This window comes from Manacus candei, unplaced genomic scaffold (genome assembly GCF_025592945.1).
Source record: "Manacus candei isolate 608988 ecotype Guabito, Panama unplaced genomic scaffold, ASM2559294v1 h1tg000115l, whole genome shotgun sequence".
NCBI classification, from domain to species: Eukaryota; Metazoa; Chordata; class Aves; order Passeriformes; family Pipridae; genus Manacus; species Manacus candei.
In genome coordinates this window covers 827,767-852,247 of record NW_026138163.1, presented here as the reverse complement: position 1 = coordinate 852,247, position 24,481 = coordinate 827,767, and the positions used below count along the sequence as shown (strand labels likewise).

The window sequence follows — 24,481 nt, the reverse complement described above, 5'->3', positions numbered from 1 at the left end:
GCCTTTTGTGGCTCACTGTGTTTCATTCATTTGAACACTGAGCATTTTCCCTCCTTTCTCCATTTAAAAATGTGCAGCAGCGTTTAAATGTGGAACAAATTCAGCTGTTCATGTGCCTGGAGTTTCATCTTAGAATGCAGCTGATAGAATACTCAGCTGACAGGAAATAAAGGCTGTGTAGAATGGCTGTAACATTTCAAAAGTGGACACAGGTGTCACATCCTGTGAATGCTGCAGTGCAGTGAGGGTTGGTGTACATATTTTATGTTTTTCTAACCGTTCCCATGTTGTGATGTGGGAATGGTGTGTGGAGTTCCCCTGCGAGTCTGTCTGGGTTATGTCTGTGCAGGGATGAACAGGAGTGTATGTGTAGATTCCCATGCCTCTGTGTGTGTGTGTGTGCAGGGGGATTCTGTGCTAAACTCGTTGAGCTACGAGGGGTAGAAAGGACCCCCTTGCTTTCTAAATTCCTTCTCAGAGAGGAGCCTGGGGGTGGCTGGATCCAATCTCAGACTCAGATTTTGGTTTCAGTTGAAGGAATTATAGAGGTGTGATTCAATCACTTTGTCCTGCAGGTTTTAGTGATGGCAAATCAGAAATATTTCGATAAAAACAATGATTTATTATGACAAATGAACAAAAAATTGATCAGAAAAGTGAACAGATGAAAGACCTTAAAGAGAATTATTTACTTCAAATTATAAAAGCCAAAAACCCCTAGTTGTATAGTGTAAGATAGGACAGTGGAGTCTATCAAAGTAACTCTATTAAAGCAATTGGATCAAAGCCATCAAAAAGAAACAATCCTGAAGCAGAGATTGAGGTAACTCACCCCATAATGACAGGGGGTAATTCTTTTTTCTTCCACCCAAACCCTGGGCAGTGACCATGAAGAGCTGTTCCTACTTCATGGCAGAAGCTCCACACACTTCAAGGAAGTCTGTGGAAGAATCTACCCCATGACAGTTGGACGGGGCTTTTATAGTTATCAAGGGTTTGACTGCCAGACATATTTGCAGGCCAGGGAGCAGCTTATCTGTCAAATCCTGCTTCAGAAAGCAGAAAGTGTGTGTTTGAAGTTTCATGAAGCATTCTGGGGTTAGCATAATTCAACATTAAAAACAGCACCTTGGCACCAGCAGTAACTCATCAGAGTGTGCATTGTTTGCATTCTCTGACCATTGTTTAGGTATTGTCAGAGCAGAGCATCCTGCCAGAAATGGCCCCTTGATTCCATGAGGTTCCAAAAACTCTCAGGATTCCTTTGGTTCCATGAGGCCCTGCAGTGTCACAATGGCCCCTTGATTCCAGGATGTTCCAAAACATCCCAGGGTTCCCTTGGCTCCAAGAGGCTCCCCAGTGTCCCCCCGGCCCCTGGATTCCAGCAGGCCCTGCAGTGTCCCAATGGCCACTGGGTTCCAGGAGCCACAGCGGCTGCCGCCGGCGTCTGTGCCCGGAGCCGCCGCTCCCACGGGGCTGCCGCACTCACCGCCGGGGTTGCCGCTCGCGCAGCCGCCGCTCTGCCCCGGCTGCACCGGGACCCGGCACCGCCTCGGGCCTGCGCTGCCGCCTCAGCGGCCACAGGGACACAGCCATGGGGGACCTTTGCTCTGACACTGATGGGGCCTGGCTTTGTTCTGCTTGGGGCTGGGCTTTGGGAAAACTGCTGTTCATTTTCATGCTCCACTGGGACAGCTCCTGAATTCCAAAGGTTTCCTAATCCAGGGGAGGGGTTTCTATGGCATCGGAGGTGCCGCCCCTCGGGACACATTGTCAATGAACCATCCAGCTGACTGGGATGGGTGTAAGAGCTGGGGAACACAGGATAATCAGTCATCCCCTGAAAACCTTGGAACGTTCCCTGACTGAACAATAACCCAAATGGAACAGTTTGGATACAATTCCCAAATAGTTTGGAAACTCCAGTCATTCCTGACCCCAGGAGGGAAATTCAGCAGATAACTAAAGCCAGTCCCCTTTGGGAGCCCACAACCAGCGGGGCTGAGGGAGGCCCTGGCAGCTCCCCAGCACCTCCCTCTCAGTGGGACACCTCTGGCAGCCTCTCCCAGCTCGGGAACCCTCCAGTTTGCAACACTCCAAAGACCCTCCCTGATGCCCAGGACAATTCTGATCCCCCTCCACAAACACTCCTCCATCTGTGACCCTTGTCTGGTGGGAAACACAAAGGGATTTGGGGGAGTGTTTCCCTGACAAGAAGGAGAATTTGGGAGAGGGACCTTTCCACACCCAGCTACTGATGTGTCCACACAGCTCTGCCTGGGTGTGGGTGTGAATTGGCTGTGGTGTGTATGTTGTTATTGTGAATCTCTAATTCAGTCACTGTTAAAATTGTAGCAAATGCTGTTGAACCACCTGATAACTGTTCAACTGGTGAATGATTAAGTGCTACTAATCTCTTTTGCCCCCTTTGGATCCAAATCCTTTGTGCCCTGACCCTCTTGCATCCCAAGGCTCTGTGTAAGTCATTCCTATTCATCAAAAAATATATATTTTTCATGACTTCCACTTTAAAATCTTCCTCCTTAACTAAACTACAAAACAACTCCAATTAGCTGTAGAAGTCTTGAAGACAATTAAAGGAAGGAAATAATTTGTTTTTCAGTGTTTTAATGGGTCCCACAGTGTGTTTGGATTTGCATCAGCTGTCAGTCCAAGATGGGCCATGTCAGAACTGGTGAGGTTGGGGGGTGAGGAGCAAGGTTGATCAGGCAGGGTCAGTGTGGATCTCCTGAGGAGACACTCAGCATCAAGATCACTTGGAGAACACCTCTATCACCTCTTCTCTGAACTAAAAAATAGCCATCATTGAATTAAAACAAAAAAAGGACAAACTTTGAAGACTTGTTTTGAAACTGCCTTGAAGACAATTAAAGGAAGACAAAGAGATCCTGAGGGATTTCTGCATTTTAATGAGCCCCACAGTGTGTTTGCAGCCCAGCCCATGATCCTGAGGGACTGAGAGAAGATTGAAGCAGCTGCTGAAGAAGTCAGAAGCCAAAGTGCAAGTGCCTTGAAGCATTGCTGGGCCCCACTGAGGGCAGGCACTGCCAAAGCCTCCCCAGGGACTCCTTGGAGCAGCTCCTTGGAGGCCAGGAGTGCAGGCAGACAAAGGCTCTGGGCAGGCCCCTGCAATGCTGAGCAAAGCCTGCCTTGGTTTTGTGGAGCACAAAGGCCAAGGCCTGAGCCCCAGGCCCTGGCCCAGCAGATCCTGTCCCTCCCGGCTGGCTCAGGGCTGTTTGGGGGGCACTGGGATGGGAGGGGGAGGAACAACAAAGGCCAAAACTGGGCAACCCCTGCCAGGCTCCTGAGGGAGGGGCGAGGCAGAAACCAAGTGCAGAACCTGCCAGGCAAGTGTCTTGTGGTGGCCTGAGTGGCAGAGGCAGCTGCCAGAGGCAAGGGGACAAAGGCCTGGGTGCCTTTGGGCCTTGCAGCCCTGCCAGAGCCCTTGGCCATCTCTCCTGCAGGCTGTCCTGCCCTGGCCCTGCTGCTGCTCTGGCCTTGCAGGCTGCACACACCCCTCCTGCTTTCCCACCCCCTCCCAGCAGCATTTCTAGACCCTCCCTGATGTCTCTGCACCAGCTCTGGCTGTTCCCTGGAACACAAAGCCATGGGCTGATCCTGACTCCCTCTGGGTGACCTCTTGCAGCACAAGGGTCCCCGTTGAGTGACATTTCTTTTTCCTCACCTTCAGTCTGAACCTTCCATGCTACTCTTTGTGGAGATTTCATTCTATTTCCAGTACAGAGAAAAGCTCCATCCTGTCAGATCTCCTCTAGACCCTCTCCAGTGCTTCCTCATTCCTCCAGAATGGGGATCCTCACAGACAGACAGACCAGTCCAGATGTGGTGACCCCAGGGCTGAGTCCAGGGGCTGACAACTCCCTTGTCTGGGTGCCCACACTCCCCCTAATGCAGCCCCATGTGCAGTTGGCCTTAAATCAAGGGACCATTCTGATTCTTTGTAATGTCACAGAATCAAGTGGCACCGTGACACTGCAGGGCCTCATGGAACCAAAGGAATGCAGGGACACTGTGGAATCTCATGGAACCAAGGGCCCATTGTGACATGCGAGGTCTCGTTGGAACAAAAGGAACCCTGAGACATCTCAGACCTTCAGGGAACCAAGGGGTCATAGTGACACTGAAGAGTCTCATGGAACCCACTGTGCCTCCCCAGAACTCCATGGAACCAAGCAGAACCGCTGCCTCTCCACCGCTCTGCCCCGCTTGGACACCTCTGGAGTCAGCGTGTTCTTGGGCAGCACAACTGATCTCAGACCAGAGAGTTTTCCAGATTTTGCTTTGCCCCCTCTCTCCCCTGGTTTTGTTTTTTGTTCTTTGTTCATTCAGGGGGAAAAGGGAGAAGGGAAACATGTTGATCCCTGTTTTCATCTGTTTACAAAAGGGAGTTGGGACAGGGGGAGAGAGGAGGCAATTTCTCTCTCTGTTGTAGCTTTGAACTGTTCTGTTGGTATTGCTGGTTTTGCTGCTGTATTTCTTGTCAGTGAACTGTTATTTTTTTTCACTTATACCTCCTTGTATTTTGTCTCCCTGTAGTGGTGGGGAATAAAAGAGGAGTGAATTCATTTTATGGGAGTTTCTGCCCCAATATGTGTCTTTTAACCAGGACAGGTTGCTCAAGGGCTCCCTGAAATGTGACATCATTCACAAAGGACTTGAAAACGCATTTTGTCCCAATGTACAGAGAGATAATAAAGATGTTCTGCAGTGGTGTTCAAGGGCTGGTCACTGAGGGATTTCATCCAGAAGTTGCTGCCAAGAGGACTTTGTACCATGGATTTGATTTGACACTCTTCATTCAGCCAACTTCCCACCCACCACATCTTCCACTGCTTCAGTCCAGCTCTCGCCACTCTGGCCATAAGGAGACCACAGGAGACCATGTCAAGGGCCTTGATAAAGTCTGGGCACACAACATCCCCTTCTTTTCCCTCCCACAGGGGTTCTGCAATCCCTGCCTTGTCCTTCCAATGCCTGAGAATGACTGCAGGAGGACTTGCCCTATCCCCTTCCCAGCCTGAGCAGTCTGGAACTCTCCCAACCCTCTTTGCTGCTGAAAAACCCCAATATGATTAACTGCTCAGAGAATTTTGTATCTTTAAACTGCAAAGTATTTGTTTATTCAACGTTGTGAGCAAGCCAGCTCGCACTGGACAAGCTTGCTCTACCTGAATGTGCAAAAGAAAACCATTTTATACACTTTAGATACATAGTTAAATTATTTAACATACATATTAATAAGTAGGCTAGTCTCTGGGTGGAGTCTTTCCAGGCATGCACAGTCTTCTACTCGGGGGTCTTCTCCTCAAGCCTTCATCCCTCTGGTGGTCACCATGGATATCTTCCTTGATTTGACCTCTTCAATTTTCTTTGTCAGGTGACCTGAATTCTTCAAGCTTGCAAAACCCTGGCTTTGGGCCTTCTGTATCTTATTCAAATGTCTAGTTTACCTAATTTATTACCATGTGTGTACTACTCCTTTCTATAATAAGGCCTTTGGTCCAGTGAGCAGAACAGAACATGATATTAACCAGTGCTCCTGAAATGTTCTTCTAGCAACACAGGTATTGGGATTTCTTAGCAGGCCAAGATATCTCAGTTAACTCTTTTAGACCTGGCTCTTGTTGCAGTGGCTGTGCTGATTTCCAGAGGCTTCTGGCTTCCCAGGCAAAGCCAAGGCAAGAGCAGGTGGGAAGGGGCTGTGCTGCTGCTGCTCCTGCCCGAGAGCCCCGGCTGGGCCGGGGACGGAGCCCACGGCGCTGCAGCTCTGCCTCCTCCAGAGCCGGGGGGCTTTGGAACCAGGAATGATGGGGGGGAACAAAGGGGGCTGGGGGGCTGCACTGATGGTCACACTCGGGCCACCGTCAGCAGAGAGCTTCAGCCCCTCCAAATTAAAGCAGAGGGAAATGGTGTAAACTGTTTCATTTCAACCTTTCTTTACTCATTGCTATAAAATGACCCAACTAAAAGGAGGACAAGCAGGCCCCGATCCCTTCTCCTTTGGGAGAATCCCCACATCTGGTGCTGTGAGGGGCTGTAAAGGGCCATGAGGGGCTGTGAGGGGCCATGAGGGGCTGTGAGGGGCCATGAGGGGCTGTGAGGGGCCATGAGGGCCTGTGAAGGGCTGTGAGAGCTGTGAGGGCCTGTGAGGGGCTGTGAGGGGCTGTGAGGGCCTGTGAGGGGCTGTGAGAGCCTGTGAGGGACCATGAGGGGCTGTGAGGGGCTGTAAGGGGCTGTGAGAAGCCATGAGGGGTGTGAGGGGCTGTGAGGGGCCATGAGGGGCCATGAGGGCCTGTGAGAAGCCATGAGGGGCTGTAAGGGGCTGTGAGGGGCCATGAAGCACCGTTGTTGCCTAAAACTAGCTCTTAAAGAAACCTCGAAGACTCAATTTGTCAGTTTTAATAGGCAGGCATTTCTATTACAACACACTGCATGATTTCAGCAAACCGGGTGCCCTGGGAATCAGTTCACCAAAGTGAACACAGAGGTATCTTCACTCCTGCTGCTATGTCAGCATTACATGGTTATCCAGTTTTTGTTCCCTGCATTCCTTTTATGTATTCATGGCATTCGCAGATACACCGGAGCTGCAGCTCCCAACACTTATTAGCATATATACATATCCTTATAAGGTCTCTGAGGGGCTTCATTGAGCGTCTTTGGTGGTCTTCTCTGTTTGGAGTCCCCAGAATTCCAAGTGACTGCCATATGAACTTCTTTGAGAAAGTATTCCTGGTTATAGATACACCTGTTGCTTCAGCTCCCTTCTTCATTGTTCTCTCACCGTGCTTGGTCGGTTTCTCTAAATTGCACACAGTAATTTTCTATGACACGTTTTGTTGCAAAAACTATTAGTTCTTGTTACATCTCTACACCCCAAACATCAAACCACTCAGGTCTTACACATGGGTGCAAAAGGAGAGCATGGAAGTAGAAAGAGAGCAGCTCAGAATAAGTTCTGGTGCTCCCTGGCAGTGCTGCTGTGCTGGGACTCCTTTTCTTTCTGCATCTGCACACAGGGACAGTCCCCGCTACTTCAAAGGTACCAGAGGAAGGATTTCATCCAAAAAAGTTTCTGCAAGAAAATTAGTTTTTTTTAAATGCATAAATTAAAATTCCTCATTTAGACAGTATCAGAATCAAATTCAATAGTAGACAATGAATTAGAAAGGGTAAGAAGAATAACATTTTCTTTTGTGGAAAACAATATTGCAAGAAAAAAGAGAACAGCCCCCACAAATTATTGCCATAAGAAACCTGAGAAGGAAGGCTGGGCCATCCATTCTGAATGTTATGGAGCAGAAAACAGAAATATTTTTGCTTCTGAAAAACATCCAGTCATCATTTTCTTCAGTGTGTCCTTGAGCTCCTGGTTCCTCAGGCTGTAGATGAGGGGGTTCAGTGCTGGAGGCACCACTGAGTATAGAAATGACACCAACAGATCAAAGGATGGGGAGGAGATTGAGGGGGGCTTCAAGTAAGTAAACAAGCCAGTGCTGACAAACAGGGAGACCACGACCAAGTGAGGGAGGCAAGTGGAAAAGGCTTTGTGCCGTCCCTGCTGAGAGGGGATCCTCAGCACAGCCCTGAAGATCTGCACATAGGAGAAAACAATGAAAAGAAAACAACCAAACACTAAACAGGCAGTAACCACAGTGAGCCCAATTTCCCTGAGGTAGACTGAGTGTGAGCAGGAGAGCTTGAGGACGTGTGGGAGTTCACAGAAGAACTGGCCCAGGGCATTGCCCTGGCACAGGGGCAGGGAAAATGTATTGGCTGTGTGCAGCAGAGAATAGAGAAAGCCAGTGGCCCAGGCAGCTGCTGCCATGTGGGCACAAGCTCTGCTGCCCAGGAGGGTCCCGTAGTGCAGGGGTTTGCAGATGGCAACGTAGCGGTCGTAGCACATGATGGTGAGGAGGGAAAACTCTACTGAGATGAAGAACAGAAAGAAAAAGGCCTGTGCAGCACATCCCATGTAGGAGATGGTTGTGTTGTCCCAGAGGGAATTGTGCATGGCTTTGGGGACAGTGGTGCAGATGCAGCCCAGGTCTGTGAGGGAGAGGTGGAGCAGGAAGAAGCCCATGGGGGTGTGCAGGTGGTGGTCACAGGCTACGGCGCTGAGGATGAGGCCGTTGGCCAGGAGGGCAGCCAGGGAGATGGCCAGGAAGAGCCAGAAGTGCAGGAGCTGCAGCTCCCGCCTGTCTGTGAATGCCAGGAGGAGGAACTGGGTGAGGGAGCTGCTGTTGGACATTTGCTGCCTCTGTGTGTTTGTTTCCAACACAGGAGAAGAAGACAGTAAGAGGCCAGTTAGTGTGGACTTATCTAAACAAAGTCAAAGCTGTATTCTACAGACACTCCCCATGTCACACACAGACAGCCTTTTGATTTCCTAGAAGATCTTCCTTCAGCTCCAGTACTGGGTCCCTGCTGAACAGCATTTTCTCTGTTTTAGCATCACTGTGCTTCTGTACAGGGGTTTCACATAACAAGGAGATGTTAAGGGACAAGTTTCCATCCTGGAGCGGAATTCACAGCTTGGAAGGAAACCTCAGGGAGACAGCCAAGTGTCCTTATGATGGCATTTGATTTAAGTAGACTCAGCTCCTTCCCCAGCACCACAGGCTGCACTGGTAGGGGTCATATTCCGTTTGCAGGTGCAAAAAAGACATCTCAGACTAGTCCTGATGGGTCTAGCAGAGGTGATGCTGGTGCTGCCCACAGGCAGAGCAGTGGCTGAAAGCACATTAGGAAGCTCAGACAGACCTACTGAGCACCCACAGTTCAGATGTCTCAGGGACTTGTCAAAATTAATACTTTCTTAATGATTTATTCCTCCCATTCCTCAAGAGTAGGAAACTGGAAACACAATCTCAGGAAATTTCTTTAACCTTATAAAAATCTTTGTCTTGGAAATATTCTGAGAGGGAGCTGAAGCTCTGAGCATGTCCTCCTCCTCTGCACTCCAGATACTCTCAGAGTTGCACTTACAGAATCTGTAGTTGGTGGGCAGTGCCAGCTTTCCCAGATGCCTCCAAAAGCTGCAGTCCCATTGCCCTGCATGACCAGACTTCCTGTGCCAAGGTCTGTTAAAAATTCTCCCCCAGTGAGGTCTCATCATCATTCTACATCTGACAACCTTAACTTCTCTCTGTCTCACTCCCCTGCCCTGGGTGCTGCAGGCAGTGCCCTCAGCCCTGCTGGGCTGTGCAGAGGAGCTGCTCACCAGCAGAGCTGTCTCTTTGAAGCTCTTCTTGCTTGCCAGGAGCTCCCTGTGTGCCAGGAGCCCGGCCCAGCTCACCAGCAAAGCAGCAGGCCCAACTCATTTAATGACCCTTGGGGGGGTTTGGTGTTGTTTACATGAGACTCAGTCCCTGAGAGGAAGTTCAAACAACTTTTCAAGAAGTCAAAGTGAGATTGAAACACTGAAGTTTCTCCTGGTGCTAATGAGTCTCACTGAGGGACACAACTGAGAAAATGTCCCCAGGTTCCAGTTAGAGCAGAAAAGTGCAGACAGTGACGACAAGGATGGACAAGCAAGGGAAAGGTGGCTCTGATGCTGAACAAACCTTGACTTGTTTCCTTAATCCAAAGGGCCAAACCCTGACCCCCAGACCCTGGGAAGGGACATCCTGTCCCTGCCTCATTCCTCAGGGCTCTTCCTGGGGCACTGGGATGTGGGATGTGCAGTGCCAAGGGCAGGACCATGGGGTGGCACCTGCCAGGCTGCTGAGTAGGGACAAGGAGACCATGAGGCCCCAGGGCTGCAAGGGGCACTCCCCTCCTCCTGGCATCAGGGGCACAGACAGCAGCCATGGCCAAAGGCCTGCAGAAGGTGGCTGTGTCAGGGCCTTTCAGTTTCTCCCCCTCCCTGTCTCCTCTCCAGCCCAGGCTGTCCTACGGTGTCCATGCCCTGCCCCTTTCCCTGCAGGCTGTCGTCATCCCCCCGGCTGCCCCACCTGGCTGGCACCTTCCTGCACTGACATCTCTGCGTCCTCCCTGGCTCTTCCTGCACACACAAAGCCTTGGGCTCATCCAGACTCCTTCTGGGTGATGTGTTGCATCACAGCACTGCCCTTGGAGGGAAATTCTTTTCTCCTTGTGCCAGCCTGGACCTCCCCAGCTGCACTTGGCATTAATTCTTTCTTTCTCATGCTGTTTTCTGCTACGACAAAAGCATCCACCCTCTCTGAAATGACTCTTCAAGCACTCCCAGGGTTCTTCTCTGCTGTCCTCTGCCTGCACACCACTGAACTCATGACTCCTTTGCCCCCATACAGTGGTCATGTTTGAGACCTCCAAACCCTGGGACATCTCTGAGCACTCTCCGAGGTGTCTTCAGATGAAAACATGGTCTAAGATAGTCACAGGGACACGTTTTACCAAGGGTTGTAGTGGCAGAACATGGGGCAATGACTTTGAACTGAAATAGGGGAGCTTTTTTTTATTGGATAAAATGAAGTAATACTTACCAATGGGGCTGGCAAGAACTGCAACAGAAGAGGATGTCCCATCCCTGGATCTGTCCAAGGTCAGGAACTTTGAGCAGCCTCAATTAGTGAAGATGTCACTCTCCAGGGACTTGGACCACCTGAGCTTTTATGTCCCTTCCAACCAAAACCATTCTGTGATTCTATGAGTCCCAAACTCTTTCTCCAAAGAATTTCTGTTGCTAGGACAGGAGTTACCATGTTTTTGGAGAAGCCATTGTAAACCCAAAAGGTAAAAAATCAATTCAGATAAAGTTCCAGCATCTCTGTGTGAAAGTTTCACCAAATGGGTCAATGGCAGAGCCTCCCAGGATGACCTTGCCAGTTGAGGAAGGGGGATTCTGTTTGGGGTGTGAGTCTTATGATGGGCAACAAGAAAGCACATTTGGGTACTGGGTAAGACTTGTGGTGGGATCTCTTGGGAAGAACCAAAGGAAGGGAAATGGTGGGATCACGGTGGTTTTTAAAGGAACAAGTGTGAGAAAGCAGAGACAAAAGGTATGAAAAAGCTGGTCATGGTAAACAGGAGGATGCTCAAGACACTTCCCAGGCCATGCCCTGACACTGATCCCCACAGCTTGTCCCTTTTTCTTAAGAACTCCATTACCAAGAAGTTTCTGTGGGGAGGGACCTCTCTGCTGCTGGCACAGATTGTGGTTCAAGTTCCAGCCACTGCAGCAGGAGCCACAACTTGTCAGGTCTTGTGTTCTTTGGGGGGCCAGACTCTGCCCACACTGGTGTGTGTGTGCGTTGGAAGCACAAAAGAGTGAAGGAAATGCAAAGCTAAACACCCAATGTAGCCTGACTTTGTCCCTAAGTGGGGGATGAGAATTGGACACAACATGTGCAGGGACAGATGGAGGGGTTTGTCCCCCTGGCCCTGCCCAGAAGGGACACCTTTCAGGAAGGGTTGTGGCCTTGGCTGTGCTGAGGGTTGCCCCGGGCAATGCAGCTTGGGATTGCAGTGGCACTGTCAGGGCTCTGCAGAGCTCCTGGCAGTTCCTGCATTTGTCCCCAGCAATGCCAGAGACCTGCAGGGGTTGCAGTCAATCACTTGTGCTCTTTGGGACCCCGACTGGCTCTGCTGAATGGGAGCAGGCCTGGAGTTCCCAGACTGTTCCTGCATCCAGGGTCGGGCCTGCAGTGACGTTTGTGCAGCATTCAATTGGGGCAGTGGCAGGATGGCCATGGATCCATTCCTGCAGAAACACAATGGTGCTCCATCCCAGGCAGGGATAGAATGGGCCCACAAATGTTGGAAGGATAAGAAGCAGGGAGTTTTGGCCCTGTGGAATCCCATGGAACCAAAGGAACCCTGGGACATGGTGGAACCTCATGGAATCAAGGGGACATTGTGACCCTGCAGCACCTCATGGAACCAAAGGGAGTCTGGGACGTGGCAGGGCCTGATGGAAACAAAGGAACCTCCTGGGAACAAAGGGATCTTGGGACACTGCCAAAACTGAGGGAGACAAGGGAACCCCAGGACACTGTGGAATCTCCTGGAATCCAGGGGCCATTGGAATACACTGGGGCCTCCTGGAACCAAAGGGAACATGGGACACTGCGGAACCTCATGGAATCAAAAGGACCCTGGGACTTTGTGGAACGTCAGGGAATCAAGAGGCCAGTGTGACATCACAGAACCTTCTGGAACCAAAGGGAACCAATGGGACATTGTGGAATCTCATGGAATCAAGGGTCCATTGTGACACTGGGAAAATGATGGAATCAGTGGGCCATTGTCACACTGCAGGGCCTTATGGAGCCCAAGAACGCTGGGAAAAAGTGCAACCTCATGGAATCAAGGAGCCATTGTCCCACTGTGGAGCCTCAAGGAATAAGGGATCCAATCTTTGTCTCATATTTTGTCAACAAATTACATTTAAGGAATTAGAGAAGTGGGATTGAACCACTTCCGTCCCACAGATTTCAATGATTGGCAAAATTAGAATATTTATATAAAATGAATCATTTATTCGTACAAATGATCAGACCAAAGATCTTAATCAGAATTTTTTTGGTACACTGTGTAAAGGCTAAAACTAGAAGTAGTACAGTATAAGATAGGACAGTGCACTATATTGAAGCAATTTTTGAAACAATTATATTAAAGCTAGCCAAAAGAAATAATTATTAAGTAGAGATCTGATGTAACTCACCCAGACCAACGGTCATGGGGACATTTCTTTTGCTCAGCCTTGAGGAGTGTCCTTGGAGGGTGTCCCCACCCAAGGCAGGAATCTCCACACATCTACCCCAAGAAGGGCTGTGTTAGAAGAACCTGCCTGGATGAAAGGGGAATCGACTTCTCTAGTAGGAAGTGATTGACTGCTCCTCACAAATGTGCTGCCATCAAAGAGGCCAAGAGGGTAAAGCCCCTGTGGGGTGGGGGATGATGGTTGAACTAGAGATGTGGGCAGGCCTGGCAGATTGATCCCAGCACACTCCCCAAACCCACCCAGGCAAGCTCCAAGTGCTGACAGTGGTGGACACAAGCACTGGATGGCAGGAGACACCCCCTGTGCCTCCCACCACTGCCCAGAACACCATCCTGGGCCTGGAAAAGCAAGTCCTGTGGAGACACGGCCCTCCAGAAACACTGGAGTTGGACAGCAGGACTCTTTTCCAAAACAACCTTGTGCACACCTGGACCAGAGAGCTGGGCATGGAGTGGATGGATCATATTCCCTGTCAGGCACCAGCCTCTGGGAAAGTGGAATGGTAGAGTGGACTGCTCCAAACCACCTTGAAAGCAATGGGCAGTGAGACCTTCAAACCTTGGGATCTGCATTTAGCAAAAACTACCTAGTTAGTTAATCCTGTGACCTCAAGAGATAAAACTCCAGGCCAATTCAGTGTCTGAGATCAGCTCAAAAGAGCAGGTCCTTTAATCAGGCCCACAGGCCCAGGGGAACACACACGACGCGCCCTCCCAGGCAATGGTTCTACAGTTTTAGAAGATGGTCTGTCCAATGCCAGAACTCTCCACCCCCCGGTTCTGCCCAGTTCTGCCCCTCAACACGCCCCTTGGGGAATTGGGTTTGGGGGCTTTGGGACCCCTTCTTCCTCATCTTTATGTTCTTCACTGCACGTACAGTCCTTGAAGTGCTTCCAAAATTCTGGGCTTGAAGGTTGCTTTGTCTCTTGTGGGATCTTGTTGTCCAAGCCTAGGGTGTGATGGTGTTCAATATAGGTATTTTTCTACAATTCTACCTTGAAAAGAAGTCTAAACATGCTAAAGGAATTTAGAAAGCTTGATATCAAATGGGGTAATAAGATTGGGTCTGTGTAAACTACTATGCTAAAGGGTGGCATAAAATACAGCTGCAGGACTTTTGCATTAGACCTCTGATGGCCCATCAAAGCCCATCCCTCCCTCGACAAATCTTGAAAGGCAGGAAAAACCCTTTTCCCAGGCCCCTCACAGGAACTCTGCATAGGCCCAGGAGATGTTGGGGGTTCGAGCATTGCCCGGGTCACCATCCATGGATATAATAACTCATAACTTCTTGGAGTGTGGGGGCTTCCCTCCCCCACCCCCAACGGATCAAGGCCACCACTTCAACTGACAGACATGGAAGCTGCAACTCTCAAGTTCCATCGCTGGACCCCGTGGGCGGTGACTATAGACATCTTTCCATTCTCAGCTTTTCTTCCCTTACTCTCCCTCACCCTTATCCTGTCTTTCCTTTCTCTCCCTTATGCATTTTCCCTAAAGGTTACCTTTCTGCCATATTGCTGTAGATGAGAGATAGAGATGATAACACCCAAAATGGCAACATACCTGTTCAACTTTGAAACAAAATTGTTCTAAAATAAACCCTACATATATATGTTTTCAAACACTGATTATTTAGTTTCATTTCACTCTAATCCACCCCAAGGGATTTATTAATAAGAACCTGGTTACCCCCCCCTTTCTGGGGTGGGTAGTAACAGACCCCTTGTATCAGGATGTTCTACCTGGAAAAGAATCTGATGGGAGAATGCAGGCACTGCAAGCTCTCTGTGGGGAGTTACTGCTGGTGCCAAGGGGTTGGTTTAGTGTTGAATTGTGCCAAACCCAGCCTGGTTCCCCAACCTTCCAACACACATGCTGCTTTTGGAAGCAGAGTTTGACAGATCAGCTGCTCACTGGCCTGGGAATATGTGACTGGTGATCCATCACTGGGTAACCATAAAAGCCCAGGGCCAACTTTCCTAGAGCAGATTCTTCCACAGACTTTGTTGAAGTGTGTGGAGCTTCTGCTGTGAAGCAGGGACAGCTCTTGATGGTCACTGCTGAGGGGGTAAAAGAAAGAGAGAGCTCTGCCTTGATTTATTTCTCTCAGACCCCGCCGGGCCCTCCCCGCTTCCTGCCGGGATCGGACACCGCCGGCGGCCCCGGCCCTGCCGGGCTCCATCAGCCTGAGCAATTGCTGCCAAGGAGGGGCCGGGGGCTTCCTCTTGGCCTTTGTCTCCCTGGCGCTGGGGCTCGGCTTCTACCTGCGCCAGAAGGTGAGGGGGGTCCCAGGGGGTCGTGTGTCCCCCCAGAGCGTCTGTGCCCCCCCGGGGACCCCCCACCCCGCTGTCACCCCCTTTTCTCTCCCCACAGAGCTCCTGAGCCGGCGGCGGCCGCAGCCCCTCCCCGGGGCCTCGGGCCCAGCCTGGACCCCTCCTGTCCCTGTGAGGATTTTGGGGGGTCGTGTGTCCCCCCCTCACCTGCTGCCACTCCTGATCCCAGGAAAGCTTCCCAGTTCTCCCCAGTCCCGGTTATTGGGGGGCAGTGGTGGAGGGGGGGTGGATCACGAGGGGTGGAGCCGAGTTTGGGGGGGCAAGAACTGGCTCCGGGATGGATCGGGAATAGGGACTCCCCTGTTTCCCCCCGTGTAAACCCACTCTGGGGGGGCTTTGGGAGTGCACCTGCCCCTCAGTAGGCACCCAGCTCATCCAAAAAGGTGCTGGGAACCCCTCAAAACCTTCTTAGAGCTCCCCGAGGACCCCCAAACACACTCAAAGCCCACCCAGGACCTCACCCAACCCCTTTTCTGGGGGGACTTCTCTGGGCACTGGTGGTGCTGGGAGCCCCCCCGGCTGTGGGCGAGGAGCTCTCGGGTGAGCGGGGGGTGGGAAGGGGGAAATCAGTGGGAAAAGGGGGGGTTAGAGGGGATAAAGGGGTAGTGGGACCCCAAACTGAGTGGGAGGGGAGTGAGACCCCCCAAAAGTGGAGGGGGGGACCATTGAGAATGATGGGAAATAAGTGGGAGAGGTCAGGAGAGTGGGGAAAGAGGAGGGTGGGACCCCCAAACTGAGTATGAGAGGGCTGAGGAGTGGGGAGATGATGTGGAAGGGGTGAGAGAGGAGGGAAAAATGGGGATTGGGACCCCCAGAGTGATCCTAATTGGGACTGGGTATTGAGTGGACTATGAAAAAGTGGGAGGAACAGGGAGAAGGGTAAAAGAGCAGGCGTAGTGTGGTGGGATAAACGGTACCATGGGAGTCTTTGGGCACAGGAGGGCTGGGAAAGGGGGGTGGCCCCTCTGAGCTCACAACTTCCTGTGGGGTGCTGGGGGCTGCTGGATGCAATCTCAACCTTGGATCATGCCAACAGTTTCAGTTTAGAGAAATTACAGAAGTGTGACTGAATCACTTTGGTCCCCTAGGTTTTATTGATGGCAAATCAGATCTATTGATAAAAAGGAATTTATTTAGGGATACAAATGATCAGACAAAAGATCTTCATCAGAACTACTTAGTGCACAATATATACACTAAAACTACCAGTACAGGATAAGATAGGACAGTGCTCTACACTAAAGCAATTGTTGAAGCAATTCTACTCAAGCTGCCACAAAACGAGAAATTCTTAATTAGAGACAGATGGAACTCCCCCAGACCAACGCTGGTGGGGGGATCTCTGCTCTCAACCTCCAGGAGTGACCCTGGGGGGGTCCCCAGCCAAGGCAGGAATCTCCACACACCCCCCAAGAAGGGTTCTATTGGAAGAACCTGCCCCTGGGAAAGGGGACTGGCCCTTTGTGGTCAAAAGGGATGGACTGACAGTCACTGGACTCCAGGGGTTTCCTCCCCATCAGGGGCTTCATTCGGGGTGGAAGCAGCAGCCGAAGCTCTTCCTGCAGTCGGGGCACTGGTGGGGCTTCTCTTACTGGTGGGTCCGTTGGTGTTTGGTCAAGTGAGAGCTCTGGGTGAAGCTCTTCCCACACTCCCCACACTTGTAGGGCCTCTCCCCGGTGGGAGACAAGGTGGGAGTTCTGCTTAAAGCCCTTCCCGCAGTCAGTGCAGCGGAAGGGCCTCTCATCCGTGTGCGTCCGCTCATGCAGGAGGAGATGTGAGCTGGTCTGAAACCTCTTCCCACATTCCCCACACGTGTAGGGCCGTTCCCCAGTGTGGATGAATTGGTGTTTGCGAAGGGTGGAGCTGTCACTGAAGCTCTTCCCACATTCCCCACATGGGTAGGGCCGTTCCCCGCTGTGGATGTGCTTGTGTTTGTGAAGGGTGGAGCTGTCACTGAAGCTCTTCCCACATTCCCCACACCTGTAAGGACGTTCCCCAGTGTGGATGTGCTGGTGGGTAAGGAGGCTGGTGCTCCACCTGAAGCTCTTCCCACATTCCAAGCACCTGAAGGGCTTCTCTCTGCTGGGAGGCTGCTCAGGGACCACCAGCTCAGAGCTCCCCCTCAAGCTCCGGCCGCCTTCCCGGCACAGGCTGGCTCTTTCCTCCTCAGAGCACCCTGGGCTGGCTTTGGAGCCCCTCCTGCGGGGGGATCTCCGGTCCTTTTCCTCCCCGCTGCCTTCCTGCGCCGGGGAGCCCTTCAAAACGGCCTCTCCCACCAGGGTCTCACGGGGGGATTTGTCCTCCGGGCTCTCCCTCCTCAGCTCGGGGCCTGGGGCAGGAAGCAAGAAGGACAGGCAGGGGATTTGCCTCCGGCCCACAGGGAAGGCCAAGGACATCCCCCCAACTCCGGCCCCGGCAGGACGGCGGCGCCAGCGGGGTTGTCCTGCAGCCGGGGCCATGCTGGGCTGACAGAGCCAGCACAACACCCGCCCAAAGGGACACTGACTTCCTCCTCACCTGCCTGGGGGGCCCAAGGCATCTTCCTCTTCCTCGCAGCCTCCTCCTCCATCCGACCAAGCTTTGGGAAGGACAAATCCTGATGGGGGGAAAACAAGGGCTGAGCGCGTTGGCTTGGGGGTTCCTCCTGCCCAAGTCCATCTCTAGAACTCACTGGGCATCCTGTGTCCATAAAAACCTCCAAAACACCAAGACTCAGCCCAGAAAAACCCAAATCATCAACATTCAGGCAAAAGCCTATAAGAAAGAGTGAGAAGACTCCTGCCCCCCCAAACTGAAAAAAGTTGAGATTCACCTAAAAAATACTCTAAAATATGAAGATGAGCCAAAAAAAATTCTCCTAAGATTTCCCCTTCTCTGGTTTCCCCCCTTTAGGGTTCAGAGAGTCTCTCCTGTCTAGGATGCTGAGGGTTCTACCTAGAGATGCTGGGAGTGTTGGGGGTCCCAAGGCTCCCTTCTCCTCTGATTCTCGCCTTCGGGATACTGCATTCCCAGAAATTCCCCCTCTCCAGGTTCTCCACTTTGTTGTCCTAGGGGATCCCAGGGGTCCCCACTGTCCAGGCTTCCCCTTATCCGTGCCCCCCCTCACCAGGCTTTCAGGGGCCCTCTGAGAGGGCACTGGGAGGGACTGGGGGGGAACTGGGGCACACTGGGGGGCACTGGGGAGTTACTGGGGGATACCAGGACACATGGGGGGACACTGGCAGGTTACTGGGCCATACTGGGGGTTACTGGGTGCTCACTGCAGGATCACTGGGCCATACTGGGGGGCAGTGGAAGGTCACTGGGACACACTGGCTGGTCACTGAGGGGGTTACTGGGCCATACTGAGGGTAACTGGGAGGTCACTGGGATATACTGGGGGCACTGGGATCCCCTTACCCGGCTGTGGTACATCCCCCCCTCTGGATTTTGGGGGGCATCCCTAGGACCCCTCCCCTGGGGGCTGGGGGACCCCTTGAACCCCATTGCTGGGCTTTAGGGGACCCTGTAAAATCCTTTCAAAACCTCTGAAATCCCCCTTCGACCCATCAAAACCTTCTCCAGGTCCCTTCAAATCCCCTCAGAGATCTCATCCCTCCCCAGCACCCCCCAAACCCTCTCAGTGACCCGCAAAACCCACCTGGGACCCCTCAAGCCCATTCAGGGACCCCCAATCCCCCCCACGGGCCCTCCAAACTGTCTGGGACACCTTAAACCCCCCAGAGACCCCAAAACTGCCTCAAGATCCCCGCAAAGCCTCCCAGGAACCCCAAACCTCCCCAGAGAGCCCCAAAGCCCACCTGGGACACCCCAAATCTTCTCAGAAAACAAAACACCCATCAGAGCCTCCCAAAACCCTCCAGGGACCCTCAACCTCCCCCCCGAGTCCTTTCAGGGACCCCTCACAACGTTCCCGGGAACCCCCGAACCCCCCCGCTAAACCCTCCCGAGGCCTCCAGCCTTTCCACCCACACCCGCGCTCCCCGCAGCCCCCGAGGGGATCCCCAGACCCCGCTCTCGCCGCCCCCCCGCCAACTCACCCAGCGAAGTGCAGCGGCCGCAGGCGAGTCCTCCTCACTCCCGACCACGAGGCCAAAATGGCGCTCGCTCCGCGCGCCCTCCGCCTTTACAGACCCGCCCCGCAGCCAATCAGCGCGCGGACACGGCCCCTGCCCGCCCCCCGCCTGCGCGGGGCATTGTGGGAGTTGAAGGCCTTGCGGCGGGGGAGGTTCGGACTGTTTTTGGTTTTTAGTTTTTCTGTCTTCTTTTATTTTCTCTTTTTTTCTTTCTCTCTTTTCTTTCTTTTTTCTTCCTTCTTTCTTTTCTTCCCTTTTTTCTCTCTCTTTTTTCTTTTTTCTCTTTTTTATTTGTTCTTGTTTTTCCTCATTTTTTCCTATTTTTCTTTTTTTTCTCTTTTTTCTCCTTTTTATCTCTTTTCTCCCTTTTTTAATTTTCGTTTTTCTTATTTTTCCCTTTTCCTTTTTTTTTTTTACATAGTTTTCTATTAGTTCTTTTATTCAAGGACGATTTAAACACATATCAAAACAATCTCCATGTACATATCTTACAAAAACAGATAATCTGCCTTGTTCCAGGTTTGTGAGGGTTCCTAAGATCACAGACATTGAGACATCAAGGGTGGAAAGTGAAGCAACTTTATCCTGTCCCTTGCCACAGCCTTCAATCCACACCCAGCCCTGGATTTCTGCAAAGCCGCTGGGCAGGAGCAGGAGATGGAGCTGGTGCTCGGCGGGAGGGGCAGGCAGGCCATGCACCTTCTATTAGAGGCACTTCAATCATCCAGGAGATCCAATGGTTCCAGGGCTGTGTGTTCATTCTTCAGGCATCCAGCCCCAGTACAGTCCCCAACCTTGAAGCGCCCCCCTGGATGCCTAAGTGTCCCCTAAATGTCCCCCTAAAACTGCCCCATAAGTGCCCCTCAGGATCCCCAAGTGTCCCCCCAGTACCAACTCTTTATTCGTGTTTATTATTTCACTTTCTGGGTGTCTAAAACATTTCTGGCACGGTTTTGCCTTGGGGGAGCTGAACCTCATTGCTGGCAGCAGGGACTTGGCTCACAGCTGAGGAGTGTCTGTTACCAAAGGTGAACCTCATGAGCTTCAGATTGTGGCAAAAAAAGAAGAAAAAGCCCTCTTTGCTGTGTGCAGCCAGTTCTGTGAGCAAAGCAGGACCCAGGAGACTGAGCAGAGACAGGATGGAGTTGGGAAATGTGGAGCAAGGTTGTCCACACTGTGTCAGACCTCAAGGGAAAGCTCCAACCAGTCCAAACCTCCTTAGGAGAGACCCTGGATCAAAATCAATTAGAGAAAGTTGCAATCAACTCTTTTCAAAGGAGAAAAGTAAGAAACTACACCTTGAAAATAAGAATGCATGTTTATTAGAACCTCTTTGAAGTATTTCTGCGTATTAAGAAAACTTCCTGACTAACTGCACTAGACTAGAGGAAAATCAAGGCAGAGCTGTGGTTTCTTAGCACTTGATTGATTTTAAGGAGCCCTGTGGTCCCCACGGTGCACTTGGCACTGAGTCCTTGAACCTCAGGTGAGGTTCTCCTCTGAGAGAGAGGAGACCTTTCCATGAGTCCAAGTCAGAAGAGAATCTCAACATATCTCAAAGCATTAATGGGTCTCACTGAGGGCCATTCCCAATCCAGGCTCCTCAAGGACTCCTTGAAGGAGACCACTGCAGGCCATGATTGCACAAATCTGTCACAGACTTTGTGTCAAAAGCAAAAGCCAAAGTGCCCTTAAAAACTGAACTACTTCAAAGAAATGATGAGCCCCACAGAGTGTCACAACTGACAAAGCCTCTCAAGGGACTCATTAGAGCAGGTAATTGCAGAGGATTGCACAAACCTCTCAGACACTCAGTGTGGAAAGCAGAACACAAAGTCCTGTGAAAACCCTGCAGTCCCTGAAGCATTAACGAGCCCCACTGGGTGTCACAACTGACAGAGTCTCTCAGGGGACTAATTAGAGCAGGTCATTGGAGGCCATGACTGAACAAACCTCTCAGAGGCTCAGTGCCAAAAAAAGTACCTTAATAAACCCTGAGTGCCTTGAAGCATTAATGAGCCCCACTGAGGGTTGTCACTGTCTGAGGCTCTCAAGGGACTTGTTACAGCAGATAATTGGAGGACATGGTTGCACAAACCTCTCAAAAATGCAAAATCAAAACCCCAAATTGCTCTGAAAACCTTGCAGTCCCTTGAAACTTTAAGGAGCCCCCCAAGGGCCATTCCTGACAAAGCCTCCCCAGGGACTCTCCAGCAGATCCTTGGAGGCCGTGGGTGCAGGGAGGCAAAGGCTCTGGGCAGCAGCTCAGGTGCTGAGAAAAGCCTGGCTCGGTTTGGGGAAGTTTCCTTCCTTTTCAGGCTTCCTCCAGCTTTGGGAAACGCTGCCTGTGAGATTGGCACCACCTAAGAAGGGCTCTGGCAGGTTCCTGGGAGCAAAGCTGGCCTGCCTTGGGCTCCACTCGAGATCTTTGGAGCATGGAGACACCTGAGAGTTAAAAAGAGGAGGCTGCATCTTTGACAACATTTATGAACAAGCAGGGATTGCTCATATGTGGATAATCTGCATGGGAATGGTTGCTTTGAGTTAAAGCATTAAATTAAAATATATGTGGGTATCTCAGTGATTACTTTTGGTTTTAAATAGGAATATTTAATTTTTCTGTATATTTATGTTATGAAGTTGGTAGATTAGAAAATCGTGGTGACTTTTCTCTCATGCAAACTTTAATTTGATCTTGGGAATTTTGAATGACATCTCTATGAGACAGATAAAACTCACAGGAAAATGGCACAAATACCTTGAGAAAATAAGCAAAGTATTAGGACCATGTGTTTGTGTGAATTTGGATTTTTCTCTTGAAAAAATGCCCTGTGCTTGTCCCTTGGCTAATTGGATACTTGATTTTTTTCTGACCTGCTATTGTCATCAGTGACACCTCAGGGTTTAAGAAGACTTCTCAATGGGTGTTAGTGCTGGCTGAGACACAGCAGCATCCTCAGCCCTCGCCTGGGAGAGGACATTCCCTCCCCAGGCCAAAGTGAGTTCCTGAAACCCCTTTTCAGCTGAGTTGTGGTTTCATTAGAAGGCACCTGCCATGGAGGAGCTGCTGCCTTGTAGCTCCCCCCCTGCCAGTGAGCCCTGCAGGGAGTCCCTGTGCTCTGGGAGGGTGGGGAATGCACAGGGAGGGCTCAGCTCCCCGGGCAGCAGGAGCATTGCTGGGCCTTTGGCAGCGCTTGCAGGGCACTGGGGAGTGTTGCAGGGCTGGGATGGGAGCGAGCGGGCCCTGGGCTGGATTTGTGAGGGCTCAGGAATCCCAGGGACAGAGCAGCAAGGTCTGGAATGTTGGATTATCAGTGATTCTCTCAGGAGTTATAAAAACCTGATCTGTTCAGGCAAATCAGGTATGGTGGGGAGATCACCCTCTTTGAACCACTTTCTTCTCTGGATGACTGAAAACTGCAGGACACACTGGCACTGCTTGCATTAGCCTGTCTTTTAGTACAGTTAGGAACTCTTGTTATTTCTGCATAAACCGTTGCTTCCCTGTCCTGCTAAAATGCCCATGGATGCATCAGAGCCACTGGATTCCCTGGAAGAGAGAAGCCTGGTTTACTTCCAATGGGATTCACCCCTCGCCATGTGAAGGTGAATGATTCAGATCTTGGACAGTCTCCCAGATCTTGGTGTGCTGACAGAGCGCCAGGGGATGAGCTCCCACATGTGAGGAGAGCTGGGATTAATCTCTCTCACCAAGGTCTAAGAACTGAGCCATGCCTTGCCTTGCTTTGTTTGGATTGCTTCTCCTTCCCTTGCCTTGCCTTACCTTGCTTTGCTTCCCCATTTTCATCACTTTTCTCCTTTTTCACCCTCTTTCTTCTCATCCTTACATTAAATGCATTAAACATCTGGACAAGGAATGTAAGCCACACTGTTCTGCAAGGGGCTGGTATTTATGCATTTCCTTCCTTTTTTTCTCCTCTATCCCCAGGCATTCTATTTAATAAATAGAATCTCCTCTGGCCAAACAAGTCGAGATTCCCTTATCTCTGTGGCAAATCCAGGTCATGCAGGCTCATGGATTCTGTTCTTCCCTCCCTTTGCAAACCTCCCTGCAGCAAACAGCCCCTGTTGGATTCCCAAACCTTCCTGCAGAGCTTGGTCCAGCTCCCCTCCTCCTGCAGTCCCGTGTGTGCTGGTGTGTGGAGTTTTTCTCTAGGCCTGAAGTGGGGGTGGTGGCGGACAGGCCACAGGATTGCTCTGCAGAGGGAAAATGTCCCAAAGAAAAGGCTTGGAGAACCACACTGTTGGATTTGGATTCGTTCTTCTGGCATTCTGTGACCACTCCAGTCTGCAGGGCCTGTGCTTCACGGTGTTCCTGCTCATCTACCTGGTGGTGCTGGCAGGGAACAGCCTGGTTGCCTCCTCACTGTGCTGGACTCCAGCCTGCACAGCCCCATGTACTTCTTCCTGAGGAACTTGTCCTTCCTGCAGGTCTACTACACCTCTGTCACTGCCAAAAATGCTGGTGTGTCTCCTGAGGGCAGATGGTTGGATCTCCTTCCTTGGCTGTGCTGCCCAGCTGTATTTCCTGGTTCTGCTGGGCAGCACCCAAAGCCTTCTCCTGGCTGCCATGGCCTATGAGTGCTCCATGGCCATGTGCCACCCCCTGCCCTGTCCCCTGGCCATGAACAGGGGCTCTGCACCAGGCTGCTGCTGGGCTCCTGGGGGGCTGTGGCACCAGTGCAGGCAGGACAGACCTACCAGCTGTTCCCTTTGCCCTTCTGTGCATCCCGTGACCTTCCTCACTTCTTCTGGGACGTCCCCCCACTGCTGGACCTGGCCTGTGCAGACACATTCTGGAACCAAGTGGGGCTGCACACCATCACCCTGGGTTTTGTAATCCTTCCCTTCTGCTTGATAGTTCTGTCTTACATTCAAATTATCAGGGCAATTCTGAAAATCCCCTCAGTTCTGGGCAGGCACAAAGCCTTTTCCACCTGCTCCTCACACCTCGGGGTGCTGACACTCTTCTATGGCTCAGCCACAGTCGTCTACTTAAAGTCGTCTACTCGAGGGATTCTGGAGATCCTGACAAATACTCTGCCCTGTTTTACACAGTTGTGACTCCCATGTTTAACCCTCTCATCTATAGCTTGAAGAATAAGGAAGTGAGAATGGCCTTGAAGAGACTCCTATGGACAAAGTGATCCTATAGAGGGTGTAAAATGGTCCCAAATGCTACAAGTCCCACTGGGGTATATGGTTGCCTAAACAAAGCACCCCATATTCGCTCCAACAAAACCATGTGTTCCAGCCTGGCTTTCCTCCTCCTCCAGGAGGGGAACGGTGTCCTGAGGC

At 51.3% G+C, this 24,481-nt stretch overlaps 1 pseudogene; it reads right to left on the bottom strand.

The window, feature by feature from the left end:
- The window catches only part of LOC127461896 (zinc finger protein 493-like), a 431,778-nt pseudogene extending 413,990 nt beyond the window's left edge, over positions 1-17,788 (bottom strand).
- Between the last annotated feature and the right edge of the window lie 6,693 nt (positions 17,789-24,481).